Below are 17,554 nucleotides of genomic sequence, written 5' to 3'. Positions count from 1 at the left end.
AGTTGTGCACTTTGTAAAAGGAGAAAAACATCGGATTTTTCGCCAAAACGCATTCGTGTCCAATAAATTTGTTTGAGAGATCTGCATGTTTTGCAAGTGCAACATGTGCAAAATCCCTATAAAAGTGACGGGTTCTCGGTTTCCATAGCTCAGTGTTAAGCGACCGACACGCAATACAATTACGCCAAGACTGACGGAAGCACAACGCAACAACGCCATTTGTCGCTTGGAAGCAGGCGAATTTCGATCTGATGTTGCCAGAGCTGTGAACGTCCACCCAAGCACCATCACAAGGATATGGAATCGTCACCAACAATATGTATCAACTCGTGACCGTCCACGATCTGCCAAACCTCGTGTGACCACGCCCGCACAAGATCGCAAAACGTCACCTTCGGGATAGGACCACCACTGTTGCAGTCTACTGCCTCAACCATACAAGGGTTGCATAGGATTTGATCAGACCGTACGCAACCGTCGACGAGATCCTTAGGCCTCATGTACAACCCATCATGGTGAACTTCAACGACGTTTTCAACATGACAACGCCCGTCCTCACACAGCCCGACTAACTACTGTCTTCTTGAGACACCACAACATCAACGTTTTTTCCTGGCTCTCCGGATCACCAGATTTAAACCCCATCGAACATCTTTGGGACGAGTTGTACCGACGTCTGCGACGGCGACAACCTCAACTGCAGACTCTACCTCAGCTTGCAGTAGCTTTGCAGGCTGAGTAGACAGCCATTCCACAGGATGTGATTCGTCATCTCATCGCTTCCATGGGCAGAAGATGCCAAGCAGTTATTGATGCTCACGGGGAGCACACTCGTTATTGACTTTGAGTGACGTTAAACATCAACTAGTGAGCGTGGACTTCGCCTTTGCAGACTTTGGATGTTCAGCAGTGAATGTGCAAAGTTTCACACATGTCATACAGAACTACCCGGAATAAACTTGTTAACAATTTGTCTCAAATTTTGCATTATGCGTTTCTGTTTTTGAAGAGTATAAAATTGATAGTGTTTTTAATGTTTGTATTTTTGTTGTGTACTCCATTTAACACAGTTGATTGTGTTTTAATGTTTGTATTGTATTTGTTGTGTACTCCACATAACACAGAGTTGATTGCGTTTTAATGTTTGTATTGTATTTGTTGTGTACTCCACATAACACAGAGTTGATTGTGTTTTAATGTTTGTATATTTGTTGTGTACTCCACTTAAGATAGAGTTGATAGTATTTTAATGTTTGTTGTGTGCACCACTTAACATAGAATTGAAAGTGTTTTTAATGTTTGTATACTGTTACTTAGGTTTTCAATTATCATAGAGTTTACAGTGTTTTTATTGTTTGTATTCTCTTTGAAGTTTACTCCATTTATCATATAGTTGATGGTGTTTTTAAAAGATAGAACAAGTCGTACTATCTTTGGATAATCGATACAGTGATTTATAGTTAATGGCTGCAATAATGGAATGTGTTTGTCGAAAACATATAGAGACGAATGGAATAACCCATATTATTTGTGACAACAAACCATTGTTAACTATCGTGATAAAACATTGTTTCTTATGGAAAATTATTCCATACCAGAAGTAGTTGGAAGTTTCTCGTAGCGCATCACGACTGATTCGTTGCTAAACGAGTTCACGAATAATTATTTTTTGTAATGATGAAACTGAAAAGGATAGAAAGAAAGGTGCAATAAGTTATACTGAATATTACATCAGAACATTCTCTGGATATCTGTAAGTTGATATGACATTTTCACATCAAAACAGTGCACCTTGTTAATACGATGGTTGATCTGAATACATTCAACCAAACAGTCCATTACAATTTCACATCCAAACAATGCACATTGTTCATACGATGGTTGATCTAAATACTGAAGTTTACAAAAATATTGCATTGTTTCATTAGTTTGTTGTTAAGTGCAACTCTACAGAATTGGTTATCTGTACCCACCACGGGTATCAAAACAATATTTTTAGCCTTGTACGTCTTTATGCTTACCACTGAGCCACTGAGGGGGGCTACAAAATATTGCATCAAGTAAAAAATTGTGGCGGGTTGACAGTATCACTGGGACCTGTGATAAAAAGGTATAATTTGAAAATTTATAATGATTTAAAGGTAAATTATTCCATGAATTTACGGGATGATTGACCTCATACATAACTGAATAGTGAACTTGTCTGCATTATATATAAATACACTTGTGAAATTAACAGTCTGACTGTATCATGGAATATGGATGTATGTTTGTTAATTTCGCGCTAAGCTACACGAGGGCTATCTGCACAAGCCGTCCCTAATTTAGCAGTGTAAGATTAGAGGGAAGGCAGCTAGTCATCATCACCCACCGCCAATTCTTGGGCTACTCTTTTACCAACGCCCCCACGGTTGAAATGGCGAGCATGTTTGGTGCGACGGCGATTCGAACCCGCGACCCTCAGATTACTAGTCGAACGCCTTAACCCACCTGGCCATGCCGAGCCAGAATATAGATGTAATGTCATGATGTTATGTGAGTTGTATTACTAGTGTGCGTACAACGTGTACTTTTTATGATGATGCACACCACGTATCATTCTATTACTGTTTGTTTTTGAATTTCAAGCAAAGCTACATGAGAGCTATCTGCGCTAGCCGTCCCTAACTTTGTAGTGTAAGACTAGAAGGAAGGCAGCTAGTCATCACCACCCATCGTCAACTCTTGGAGTACTCTTTTTACCAACGAATACTGGAACTGACCGTCAAATAACAACGCCCCCCACGGCTGAAAGAGCGGAAGTGTTTAGTGGGAGAGGGATTCGAACCCGCGACCCTCAGATTACGATTCGAAGACCTGTTGTTGTTACAATAAATAAATAAATGTATTACTTCACATTCTGTTTGAATATTAAGAAACTTGTTGTTGTTACAATAAATAAATAAATGTATTACTTCACATTCTGTTTGAATATTAAGAAACTTGTTGTTGTTACAATAAATAAATAAATGTATTACTTCACATTCTGTTTGAATATTAAGAAACTTGTTGTTGTTACAATAAATAAATAAATGTATTACTTCACATTCTGTTTGAATATTAAGAAACTTTTCTGTGACTTTAGTTCACGTCACTAAAAGTACACATTTCACAAATAATCAACGAACCAAGAAAGTAAAAAACGGTTATAAAAATTCAATCAAGAAACAGAGAAATACAACAAGATACGAAACACTTTGTTTCAGGTAGTATTCATTGTACGTAATATTTAAACATATGATAAACGTATTGAGAGAAGAGTTGATTAGTTATATACCTGCTAATAACTTTCAAATTGTTTCGTTTCGTACCAAATGGTTCTTGTGACAACATGTTCAGAGCAGATGTCAAGAAATTCTTCAGTTAATCTAACGAATAATATATAAATAAAACTGATTTTATGTAATTATTATAGCGAATGGTTTTCTAACTTTTTTTTATGTCTGTCAAATACAAAAGAGTGGAAATAAACATATACATTTCTCCAGTTTGTTCTCCAGTTTGATTTTAACGTGTAGGTCAGGTGATTAGGGCGCTTGTAATCTGAGGGTCTTAAGTTCGAATCCCCGTTATGCCAAGCATATTCGTCTTTTCAGCTATGAAGGCGTTATAATGTTACTATCAATCCCGTTATTCATTGGTAAAAGAGTTGGTGGTGGGTGGTGATTACTAGCTACCTTCCTTCTAGTCTTACACCACAAAGTTAGAGACGGCTAGTGTTGATAGCCCTCGTGTATCTTTGCGTGAAATTCACAAAGAAACTTTAAAAATAAACATGTCATAACAATTACGGCAGAGGTAAACTTTAAGTCAGAGTTTGTTTTAACATGTAAAAGTACCATGGATTCTTGGAGTTTGTATTCTTCAGTATAATAGTCATGCCAAGATGAGTGTTAGAGATGTACTTTATTACATCAGTGTAAAACTGTTTGTAATCACATCTTACAATGCCTAACAAACTGTGAACTAATTACACGTTGTACAAACAAAAGTTAGAAACCTGGGATACGAGTTCAAACACAATTATACAGAACATTACGTTATATAAACACAACCATTATCACACTGTTAAACTAAAGTATGAAGCTATTAAGACGTACAGCTGAGCTGTGAGAATGAATTCATTACGTGTAGTTAGTCAAGCTTTCTAAAAGTCACTGAACCACGTCTGTTTAAATAATCTAAAAAGTTTAAAAAACAACAATAAAACATTAACACTAAACAAGGAAACCGTGTAACTTTATCATACTTGTTAGAACTTGAGAAAATGAACGATTTTTGTAAAGACATTATGTGGGTTTAAAAATAAGATATGATGTGTTTGATAAACATACGTACCTCTCCATTATCACAACTAAGTCAAGGACAGGCTCACGATAAACAAATTTCGTTATCACTCGGTTGCTGTTTCCAGATGGCGTTATGAAAATATGTGTTGTGTGCGAGACGCCAACCAGTATATAACAATAATATATTCGGAAAACGTTGTTACACTAATAACATCTGATGAAAAGCGAGGGAAAGAAGACGTATTTTATATGGTTTCACGTGAGCTAGGCTTAATCCTTTGAACGACCATATATATCAGTTTCTCTTGTGTTGTACAGGAAATGAAGCCCTAAACTTTTAACGCGCGTGCGCACCTGACCTAAATACGTAATAACTAAATTCTAGTGAGACAAGGCAGAAAACTAGACGGACGTGTCAAAATGTATTTCAGACAGTTAAGCACGTGAATCAAATAAATTAGTTATAAGAGCAAAAGAAAATGGAACACGGCTATAACAAGTTTGGAACAACGTCTTATAATATATAGTTCGTCGAATGTTATCAACCTAATTTATGTCCTTTAGATGTTCTTATGAGTGCACGCATGTTGAAGTACTAATGTTAACCGACGAGCTGTATATATATATATATATATATTATTACCATCACAATAGACTCAATGTGTGTACAAAACAACTTAGTCATTTTGAAGCAAGTGGTAGCTAAAAATCAAATTCAATATTTTTTTCAAAGTATAAGGCAATCGTAGCTATTTAACCTAAAGCACAAAGGATTCTGTAAGAACCAGATGCCAATGGAAGTTTGATTATAATTTTGTATACGATAATAATTAAACATTCAAAATAGTGTGACATTATTTACAATTTTTGGAAGAACTGAGATTAGTTACAGAATATTTTAAAGGAACCATAAACAACCAAATGTAGAACACGTTAAGGAAGAAACTTTTACGTTGACGACGTACAAAGTAGTAAGATCAGTAGAAAAGGTAGAAATATCTGGCCCTAAACTATTAAACAGTTGTTATTAATAGATAAGTAAAAAAACACAAAATAATAGGTGACATAAACCTTCTAAAGGCTAGTACAGCTGTATGTCTCCGGATTTACAACGCTAAAATCAGGGGTTCGATTCCCCTGGTGGGCTTAGTAGATAGCCCGATGTGTCTTTGCAATAAGAAAACACACAAAACACACTCTAAAGGCATATAACACACAGAGACCTCTATGAGCTAATTATTGAAGGAATTAGGCACAAGAGACAACAGAGATAATTCTTTCGTATCAGTTAAATGTTTCATTTGTATCGTTAACTTGTACTTTATTCTATGAAGCACCATTGAAAGTTGGGTATTGGTTTATTGGTAATCTTAGGATATATTAATTATTCCGTTTTGTTACGAAATATCCTGTTAGAATCGAACAATATGACATTTTGACAATGGGACAACAGTTGTTTTGTAAAGTAGGTGCTTGATTTACTTTTAAAATAAGATTTCATAAATGCTTTAGAAGGACAACGTAAGAGTCTACCGCAACTCATTAGAAGTGACCAAAGACATCCCGACAGAGTTCTTGTCACTTCCACAAACTCCCCAGTGGCTCACCAGTAAGTCTACTGAGCTACGACGGTAAAATTTGGGTTTAGATATTCGTGATAACCAAAAAACCCTATGTATAGCTATGACTATGAGCTTAATAAAAACTAAACCAGAACACCAAACATCATTAATGTGCGGGTCTCGATCTATTTTAAATTAATGTATCTCTGATATAGAAATAGGATCATAAATGTACCTTTATTTAAGCTATATTTTCAAATTGTTTTAGTATAATTAGGTTTCGCACGTGACAACAAATGATTAAAGGTTGATCAATATGATTTTATTTGTGTATCACATATATAATAACTCAAGAGACATCGAGACGCTAGAAACGCCCGAGGATTCATTCGACTGGCGATATCCACTTTTGAAACTTTAGCAGTCGCTCACAGCGAACTAACAATTACCCACTTTAGGGACCAAAAAACGTTTTTATTTTTTTTTATTAGGGTATAAAATTTAATAGAATACACCGGTCTCGCAAACCTTGAGCATATATCGCAGAGTGAAGTGAAACGCTAGAGCGAAATTGTGATATTTCAACACTCCAGAGCTTTCAATCGAGTGTTACGCTTCGCCAAATCTAAACTCAAAAATCATTTTGTCTTTCTAAACAAATATGAAAAAGTTGTTATTGTTACGTCGATAAAATACGCCTTTTTCAAAGTCAGTGAACCGTTCTGTTAGAATTGTATTAATCCTCAACATGAAAGTTGCCGGTGTACTAATACACACCTTTAGCAAGAACACCGACTATTCTACCAGTTTATCCAATTGTTCTGTAAGTATAACCCCATGTATGAAACTACCAATAGAAGACCGTATATATGTTAAGTTTGAAACTTATCCACCAGGGGTGAAACTCCTGTTTATTCCACTATCAAAACCAATTACATGGCCCCAAAAACTGGTACCATTTGTTTAGTAACACAAAAGAAGGTCACAGATCAGGAGATGGTTTAGTTTGTTTGGTTTCTTTTGAATTTCGCGCAAAGCTACACGAGGGCTATCTGCGCTAGCCGTCCCTAATTTAGTAGTGTAAGTCTAGAGGCAAGGCAACTAGTCATCACCACCCACCGCGAACGCTTGTGATACTCTTTTATCAACGAATAGTGGGAGTGACCGTCACATTATAACGCCTCCACGGCTGAAAGGGCAAGCATGTTTGGTGCGACGGTGATTCGAACCCGTGACCCTCAGATTACGAGTCGAGTGACACAATAGAAAAAAAATGTAGAGCCGTGGTAGGTATTTTGGATAAAAAAATTACCCGTTACCCACCTGGTCATGCCGGGCCTGGATCATGGTAAACTACACTTCAGAAACACTAGAATATTAGCCCAGTTTAGACCACTCGATCGTTTCGAACACAGAATTTATATGTTTACCCAGAAAAGTAATATACCTCAACCTCACATATATATATATTCTCCCTATCATGCTCAAGGAACATGGGGGGAAGTAAATAAAAATTTCTGAATGCCCCTAGTGACGTTTTCCCTAAGCTCCGAGTTAGGTAATTTTTTTATCCAAAATACCTACCACGGAATTTGATTTGTCGAAGAAACTCGGACTTCAGCATCTCTACATTTTTTTCTATTGTGTTCAAGTACAGTGACCTCTACAATTTTGAAATAAATGACAAGTAAATTAGTGGAGTTACTTTTATTTGTATAGCTTCTGTTTCTGAAGTCTGAAACCTATGTTGTCAGTTGTAGGTACTCTAAGCGACTTGAGAGTTCCATAAACATTTCAAATAATAAACACAATCATAAATAGTTATCTAACTTTGTGATCACAGCAAGTAAATATATCAGTTGGTAAAAACACAGAATCACTTCTTAAACTTTACAAAAACAGTTGTCTGAAGTTTTGTCTTTTCAGGTTGCGAATCTCGTCACTGCAAATAACCCATCTCCACTTTAGGGTTGCCCGACATGCCCAGGTGGGTTAAGACGCACGACTCGTAAGCTCTGAGGGTCACGGATTCGAATTCCCGTCGCACAAAACATGCTCGGCCTTTCAGCCGTGGGGGCGTTATAATGTTACGGTCAATCCCACTACTCATTGGTAAAAAAGTGATCCAAGAGTTGGCGGTGGGCGGTGATGACTAGCTGCCCTCCCTCTAGTCTTACACTACTAAATTAGGGACGGCTAGCGCAGATAGCCTTCGTGTAGCTTTGCGCTAAATTCAAAAACAACCAAACACTTTAGGGTCGAAACAGACCCTAAGAAACAGAAATCAGGCTGGCCACCATGGTCTAGACATTTAGAATTAGTATAATATACATAGTTTATAAATATTTTTATATAAATAGATTTAAACAAAAATAAAAAAGGCAACTCAAGACCATATATGGACATTGCCCTGAAAAGGGCCAGAGTACTACAGGTTACTTTGGCCCTAAAGCACTACAACTACAGTATAGTAGTAGCCGACATGAAAGTTATGGATCGAGGAAGAGGTCTTGTGCAGCTGACCATTCTGAGTATCAACATTTCCAACATACCCAAATACACACAAAGAAGCAGGCGCGCGAGGGTCGAGGGTGCACTACAATATCCAACCATCCAATCAGAAAATAACAGCCTAAACAGTTGGAGCTGGGTGATGTTGACTAGTTGCCTTTCCTCTATTCTATCATTTCAGAATTTAGGAAGACTGCACTTATAGAACATTTTTTCTCTATCTTTCTCTATATAAAGGTCCAATAAACACGGACATCATTTCATTATCCACAAGCCGTGCTGTTTACAAAGTAAGCAAGCGGACTAATGACGTTAAACTTTGTGATTTGACCTCTGTAACGGACAGAGCGCAGACTGTTCAGCTTCACGGTTAACAATAAACATTCCTGTGGATACTCATCTCACAAACTAACGAGCATTAACCACCTTTTAGTTTCATTAATTTTAGTTTTTATTTGAACAAATTAAGTAAACAAAAGCCAACATCTTTTGAAAAACAACAACGATAATAAACAACAGACCAACCTGCTCGTTGAACAAAAATATTATTAAACATCTTGGTGTTCATCGATCGAGTTGGGTTGTTTCCTGGGGCGTAAAACTTGTGAGGATCTATCGCTTCCCCTAGAGGGAGCAAGCAGCAGCGTTATTCTGTAAAGAGGAGAAAATTATATTAATACAAAACAACTAACGAACGAAGTTTTCATTCGACAAAGAAAAACAAGTGTTAGCAATGTGTTATTGGTTGTTACGTAACTACGATCTCCATAAGTATAATCTAATGATTTCGTTGAAAGTCGCTCCACCTGGTTGTTGATATTGAGTTAGCAAGAAAATCTTAGAAAATTCCGGAAAAATTCTGTTATTTATTTACAAAAAATAACAAATCTAAATCACACTTCATTTGTTCTCCACGTCAGCGGCTAAGCGATGAAAGTCTCAGGACTTGTAAAGCTAACATATCGAGTTTCAATGCTCGTAATGGGCACGATACATATATCTCATTATGTAATTTAATAACAAACAAACATCAAGACGTTTAAAATAATTACATAACCGTGTATGGGTTCAGAACAACATGATTGTTTACTGGTTGTTGTTTTTAGGGATAATTAAGGGTTAATAACATTTTATTGGCACTGGCTTATCACTTAACATTAATTAACTTTCCCATTCATCGAAAACACATGAACACCAACAATGACAGTAACTAAAAATTGGAAGAACACGTTTGACTTCACTAAGCCTAAAGACATCAGCTAAGTTTTGTAAAAAAAAACAATAATATGAAGTCGTTGCTCGTGTCAACTGACCACATCTGATGTTTCGTAGCTAGGAACGGTAATGATCCATTGCACAAAGAGTCCACCATAAATGTTTTAACGACAATATTTCTGTTTGGACTAAAATAAAACAGAATCAGCTAATAATACACATATATATGTTTTCATAAGTATTGATTTAGAGGTGACTAAATTTCATGATACAAATTGCATAAGATTTTTTAAACTCACGTGGTTATAGTGTACCTGGTTATTATAAATTATTAATTATCGAACTTCTCAAGGTTTTAGTAAAGTTAAATTAATCCAATATCGAGCTGGGTTTAATACGTGGGGCTTGGAAGTTATAACATACGTAAAAATATGGATATTTACCTGTGTTTATAATCAGATATATATACTTGTTTTGAAGCTATTATCTCGAATTTATATTACTTGTGTGTAATTTAATTCATAACCTTATGACAAGCTTGAATGGTTATAACGCTAAAACTTCAGTATGATGCACGTGATTGGAATAGCTTTGTGCTGAAAACAAAAACTAGCCAACGAACAGTGATATACTAAACGAAGGTTATTTTCACGGTATGTAAAACACGGAACAACGTGTTCAGTATGCGCGGGACGTACCAGAAATAATACATCGTTTAAGCAATGGTTGGTGGATAGAAAATAATCAGGTATATAAAGAAGCCTGTGTGTCGCTTTATAGGGTCGCTTTTAGTCTTGTATGTATTTTAAACTACAGTATAAAACAATACAAGCTCCTACAGATATTTTGAACACATAAATTAAAACGAAATAATGATATGGATCCACAAGATACACGTAGTTCTCACTTACACGTATCTCTATGTTAAACATGTTTACAAAACATTTCTCAAGTTTAGTTTTGGGAATTATTAAAAAAATAGTGTCTTTTTTAAAGTTTGAAGAAAGTGTGTTTAAATATTTCACATTAAAAATTGCTGGAGATGGACTAGTGTTTTACGTGATGGATTACAGTTCAGAGGGTCTAAGCTTCGAGTAGTGACGTATCGTTGAATACGCTCTGCATGTAAAGTTGAAATAATCAATCCCACTATTCGTTAAACAGTAGGTACATAAAAGACGGTGGGTGCTATTTACTGGTTCATTTTCTTCTGGTTACCAATTCTAAATTTGAGGTGACTACGTCTAAACCATAGTGACCTCTGACTCGACGGTTTAGTCCTTATATAATATAATCCTTTAAAATATCGCTCACATTAAAATACTAATACCTCACTCTTAAAGACTAGCAGATACCAACATTTCAGTCAACGTGTCAGAAATGACAAGACAAACACTGAAAGAAATCAAAACAACATCCAGAGGGCGTATAAAAATAGATCGCCATGATTAGAAACGAATAAACATGTAATCAACTACATCTCTATAACGAAAGACTTAAAGACTACATACACAAATATCGAGTGTGATTTTATGTAGTTCTTAAGTAATAACACTACTACTATTAGACAAAAAATAATTACCTGCTATGTTCTTGTTGAACATAAGGAAGTTTTAAAACATGACAAGCAATTTCTTTGAAAAATATATAGTTAAAAAATCCACGTACCTTCAGGTGTTTTTCCTGAACCTTAAAGTCTGAAGATCAAACTGGTGAGATTCGCTTCCGCTTTGTACTCGTTCGTAACAGCCAGTTTGCAACCTACACTCTCACCCACGTTTGAGTAGGGCTAAAAACTGTTTCCTTACTTTAAACGAACATCTGTTCATAATAGAACCAAAATTAAAACTTCGTGGAATGGTACAAGACTTTATAAATAATAAATTTTACACTGTAGACTTTAAAGTTATTACATGCAATTTAACGTTCGATTTTTTAAATGCAAAATGTATCCAATGGGCAGAATCGTTTGTTACGAAAACTTTGCTGCTGTTCATCAGATTGTCCCTCTAATTTCCCGTATAGGCTAGTGGCCAAAGAATGCATTTCAGTCGATTTCCAAGAAATTCACTGTCGTAAAGGATCGCCACTATGTGTAAATTCCTAAATTTACTCATCTCCCGAATCATAAGTTGCCCCGAGCGTTGCAAACATGTTTATACAGTTAAGTACTAAAACAGAAACATCCTACTACAATCATAGTTTCACTAACTCTTGTTCGTATCTTAGGACTTTCTAATAAGTACTAATTGAACAGTGTTTTGGGATTTGAAATTAAGTTGTGTGGGCTTTTTTATGTAAAGATCTATATTATAATATTGTCTTCTTGCCTCCAGGGGTCGTAGCAAGCAAATATTCTGTTTCGATAGCTTTCACAATCGGGTGCTTAATTGTGCTTTCAGGCCTATAAAACCTTTTTAAGGCTTAAATTTAGTGTCGATCAACATTTTTAAAATCAAATCGATATTATCGGAATGGACTTATCCGATATAACGTAGACAGTCTTCGATGCTTCACAATTACGATGAATTTACAACTGGAACGGTTAAAACAAGTTTTTTTTTCATATAAGTGTCATAGGCCGTATTTTATGGCATAAGACTTTATTATTATAAATAGTCAATGAGTTCTAAAAAACAGTTCATGATCTGATTAACTGAAGTGCATAATGGAAACGGCTTTACTTTACCTTATTTTCATATACACTAATCTAAATATGTATTAGAGAATTTTTACCTTAATTACTTATTTCCAATTCACATTTTACAGTTAGTTCATGGTAACCTCCGATGTAACTTTATAGCCAAAATCTCTTCTGTGAGCCGTTGAACTTCCGCAGAGAGATAAGCGCCCTCTATCACACTACGATCGAGATTGGCGGGATATTACGAGCATTCAATCACTGTAAGGTCGACTGAGATTTACAAAGTTAAGCCTTTCGATCATAACTTTTCGTATTATTACAATAAATTTAAAAAAAAACTTTCTCAAAATTCGTTAGTTTTTGTTTACAGCCTTTTATTTTAAATTTCTAAAATATTTATCAAAATTTTTGATAAAGCAAAACATTACCTAATTTTCGTTTGCTTGAAGTTAAACACAAAGCTACACAATGGGCTATCAGTACTCTGCTCACTACAGGTATCAAAACCCAGTTTCTAGAGTTGAGAGTCTGCAGACATACCATTGTGCCACAGGAAGACCCAGTTTTCGATATGATAATAATTCAGTACATGAGAGCATATTTGACTGTCTATGGTTCTAATTTATCACCACAAAAAACTGCAAAATATACATTTATCAACATTTTAATAAATAAAAACAAAAATAAGTTGGTTGTTCGTAATTTTTAAATATTAATAATGGGAGAACTTATTAGGGTTTTTTTTTTTGCAATTTTGGACAAACAGTTTTATAATTTCGAATTGATAAACTGTAGGGGGAGAACGTTAATGAATAGCACCCACTTCTTACAGTCGGGCTACTCTTTTCAGATAGAATAATGAGGGTTTTAAAGCGCGCCCACAGCCTAAAACTACAAAGCGAATTTTTGTGGCAAAGGACAGTGAATGCTGAATCATCAGGTTAATAATCTGTGCACACTAATCTTTCAGACCATGCCCAACCTAATGGGCGTGGAAGAATAAAATTGAATAAACATTATTTGTTCCATGTGGTTGTTATATGTGGCTCAGTTGGTCTTATGGAAACAACAGAGTCAGAGTTAATTGTGCATTAAGACTACAACTTATCAACCAGGACACTTGAAAACAAACAATAAATATTGAAGACACATTTCAATATTTACAACATTTAAGAAATATTGAAGGGTCTCTAGTTCATTAAACGTTATTAAAATATAGCCCAGCCACAGTGAATAGACTGTGGTCGGCACATGTTTATACTAACATATACATCATGGTATCCGCTTGTATCACCAATCAGTTTATTATTTATTTGTTAAATGAACATTTACAGTAAATTTCCAGTAATATAACTTTCACTCATGTATTGTAACAACATTTATACATAGTTCACTCTGTGCGTCATCGAGTGGTTTTAACACCCCTGGGGAAACTGAAGGCCAAGGGTATATATTTATTATTTTAAAGATGAGTTGGAAGGAGGCGAGTCACGTTCTTGGTCAAACATTTTTGTTTACGAAGAGATATTTAACGATACGTTCAAGTAAATTTTCCCATGGTAATTATTGCTTCTTCAAATACCCAGTTTTTTTGTTTTTTTTTAGTTATGTGAATTTATTTATTCTTCAGGTTTGGAACTTAAATATTAAAAACTTAAAAATTAATGTCTAAAACTCAGTCTGTTGTATATATTTACTGCAGTCGGTATATGCAAACCTCGGAAGTTATAACTGTGATAAACGCTTATTAATCGGAAAACTACAAATATTTAACAAGAAACGTTTATAGATTTCGAACATTACAAACTGCTTAACTTCAGTGAATTAACTTCAGACGCCAGTATTTCTACGAGGACATTAGATATCTTCGTTTGGGAAAACTCATGTTTGAAGAAGCTAGTTAAATTTCCTCTCCAATGAAATGTATGTATATCAACATAGAATTAATTCGATTGGAGTGAACCGTTGATAAAATATTTAGTTCCAGACCAGATAGAAGACTCAGTAGTGTTCGTAAAAACTTTCGCATATAAAGTGTATACGTAATAACCGTTATTGTAAATTGTATTATTGTTTGTATATTAAATTATATTTGTATTAAGAAAGAAATCTGTGTATATCAATCATGTTGGTAAACATGATTTACTTGAAACCTTAATACATGATATAAAAAATTGAAGACTCGTCCGGGATAAATTACAGTACGTAATACTAGTATTAATAAATGTATTTTTTCGATTTATTTAAAACTAGTATTAATAAATGTATTTTTTCGATTTAATTTAATCTTAAGATGTTGCTCTTGTTGTTTTGAGTGAAGCACAAAGCCACACAATTGTCTATTTGTGCTCTGCCCACTACGGGTTTCGAAACCCGGTTTTTAGCCTTGTAAGTCCGCAGACATACCGCTGAGCCACTTGGGGGCCAATCTTAAAAACAATAAGCTCTAAGAAAGTGCACAAAATCGGCAGATCTTGGATACAATAATTATTTAGATATTAGAGTTTCATTGTATATATATTCTTTTATTTATAATCATTTTATTTTATATTGTAGTTCTCATTGACACAAAAATATTTTCGTAATGTTTGTCGTTCATAAGAACAAAGTTACGCAAGAATCGAACAAAAAATTGTTTGCTAAAGAATAGAATGAACCCGAAGAATGCTGAGAAATCAAAATACAACAGAACAGAGTGCAATATGGTATTTACTTATGATAACGTCTTATCAAAGTACTTCTAAATCTGGCTTAAAAATTCTAGCTCGTGCAACTGAATCACCAGAATAGATTATGTTTGTACTGAAACTAAAATATTCAGTTTGAACTACATTGTAAAATCAGTTCAGTGTTCCAAGTGTGGCCACCTACAATTACAATTTAACTAAATCAGTGACCATAACACTGTTAAGTCTGCCAAATGTCCTACTATGCTCTCCCACAGTTACGGATTAATTGTACAAGTGAACATTACAGTGTTAAGTCAGTCTTGTGTCCTACCATGGTCTTACATAGTTACACTTTAACTAGATTAGTGACCAATAGAATGTTATGACTGACCGGTGTCCTACCATGGTCTTACATAGTTACACTTTAACTAGATTAGTGACCAATAGAATGTTATGACTGACCGGTGTCCTACCATGGTCTTACATAGTTACACTTTAACTAGATTAGTGACCGCACTTATTGTACGTGTTATTCACTCAATTAATGACCTACACATAATCGTAGAGATAACAGAGAAACATCAGAAGCTATTAGAACCTTTATGTGTTGACCACTGTGACGTATAACCTTGCTACGGATTAATACGTGTTCATGGCTATTTATTTACTGCTCACAAATGTGTTATCTAAAGGAATAAAAAGTGAACGAAACTTCAAACAAAGTTATGTAAACAGAAGTATTTTGTTTCCTGGTTATAAAAGAGCGATTATAGCACTTTTCAATCGCTACATATTTGCAGTTTTGTTTTGCGAAAATGTATTTAAAAGCGATTCGAAAATAATTATTTTAGCAACTTCGAATTATTTTATCTTCATTTCTTAGTCTTGTAGTTAGGACTTTGACTCGCAATCTGAGGGTAGAGGGTTCGAATTCCTGTCCTATCAATACTGCTCGCCTTTTCAGTTATGGGGTCGTTATAATATGACGGCAAATCCCACTATTCGTTGGTAAAAGCCCAGCATGGCCAGGTGGGTTAAGGCGTTCGACTCGTAATTTGAGGGTCGCAGGTTCGAATCCGGTGGCACCAAACATAGTCGCCCTTTCAGCCTTTAGGGCGTTATTATGTGAAGGTCAATCCCACTATTCATTGGTAAAAGAGTAGCCCATGATTTGGCGGTGGGTGGTGATGACTAGGTGCCTTCCCTCTAGTCTTACACTACTAAATTATGGATGGCTAGCGCAGATAGCCCTCGTGCAGCTTTGCGCGAAATTCAAAAACAAAACAAGTTTCACGATTGCCCTGTCATCTAGCGTTTGCTTTTAAAACTATACTTTAAATGGCTTCTCCCAGAGACTTGAATAAATTATTTAGTGGACTTTATCTGGATGAAAAGTCGCGCAAAACTGTAAAGCTCACGCAATAATATTTGAAATCCTGGCTCACCTTGGTTTTGCTTTTCAAGAAAAGGAAAGATAAATACGTGTAGGCCTCTAAATGTACATAATCACAATTTTAACCATTCATTGAGACTTGTGTGAGGACTTTAACCAAGGAAATAAAGGAACTACAAACAATTTGAGAAATGGAAAACTTTAGAAAAGCCGTACATTACAGGGTTAATAAGTAAGTCAAGTTTATTACTGTGTGCTGAAAATTCTTGATTATGAGAAACCCACATGAAATAAAAACGTATCTCAGAACGGCTGGTATGGGTATTAACACTTTTATTGATAAGTGGAGAACAACGTTTCGACCTTCCTAGGTCATATTAAGGTTAAGAAAAACAGAATTTGAATGTAACAGTTGATGTACACATGTCTTAGGGACGAGAGAATAAACAGGTACGACATTGTAGGTGGCGCTGCAGGTGGATGTTAGGTTATTAATTAGTATAGGTATAAAGGTCTTCCTTTATATTGGTTTAATTTTGGTTTTAGTTGCTGTGTAAGTAGGGCTTCTTTGATATTGCGTTTGTTCATATTTGTTTCCCTACTTAATATCTGGGTGTTTTCCATGGTTATTTTGTGTTTATTTGATTTGCAGTGTTCAGAAACATGTGAAGATGACCGAAACTAAAAGGCTTAAGTGTAGGGAATCCCGTGTCACCAGTTCTAGCCAACATTTTTATGACACAGATTGAATCTCAAGCGATCAGTTCATCCTTACATCCACCACTATACTGTACAGATATGTTGATGATATAATTGCTGGATTCACACCTACAGAACACAGACTTAGTTTTTCAACCACATTAACTTGATACACTCTATGTTCATCTGTGAACAGGAAAGAACTAACCAAATAGCATTTCTTAACCTCAAGATCGCTAGAACTGATACACAATTCAAAACAGAAATCCACAGAAAAATCACCCACACTGGATTATGCATTCCCTGGGACTCAGCACATGAAACAAAACAAAAACTCAATATATTAATAAACTAAATAAACACAGCAACAAAATTATGTTCACCTGATAAAATTAACAGTGAAATCAACAAAATAAAACAACACTTCATCAACAACAACAAATTTCATCAAAACACTTTGGAAAACATTATACACACACACCTTGACCAACAATAAATAAACAACAATAAATCACAAGATACAACAAACTACC

At 35.2% G+C, this 17,554-nt stretch overlaps 1 protein-coding gene across 2 annotated transcripts in view; it reads right to left on the bottom strand.

Annotated features, from left to right (window-relative positions):
• The window catches only part of LOC143248624 (uncharacterized), a 231,661-nt gene extending 220,052 nt beyond the window's left edge, over nt 1–11,609 (bottom strand). Inside the window, exons 1-2 of one of the 2 annotated variants that reach the window (XM_076497127.1) lie at nt 11,199–11,609; nt 8,927–9,052 (exon numbers count right to left, since the gene is read on the bottom strand). The gene's annotated coding sequence lies outside the window, so the exon portion shown is untranslated. The remainder of the gene's footprint in view (nt 1–8,926; nt 9,053–11,198) is intronic. The other variant, XM_076497128.1, reaches the window with a different exon arrangement.
• Between the last annotated feature and the right edge of the window lie 5,945 nt (nt 11,610–17,554).

Source organism: Tachypleus tridentatus, chromosome 4, assembly GCF_004210375.1.
Source record: "Tachypleus tridentatus isolate NWPU-2018 chromosome 4, ASM421037v1, whole genome shotgun sequence".
Classification (NCBI taxonomy): domain Eukaryota; kingdom Metazoa; phylum Arthropoda; class Merostomata; order Xiphosura; family Limulidae; genus Tachypleus; species Tachypleus tridentatus.
This window is presented reverse-complemented; position numbering and strand designations above follow the sequence as displayed.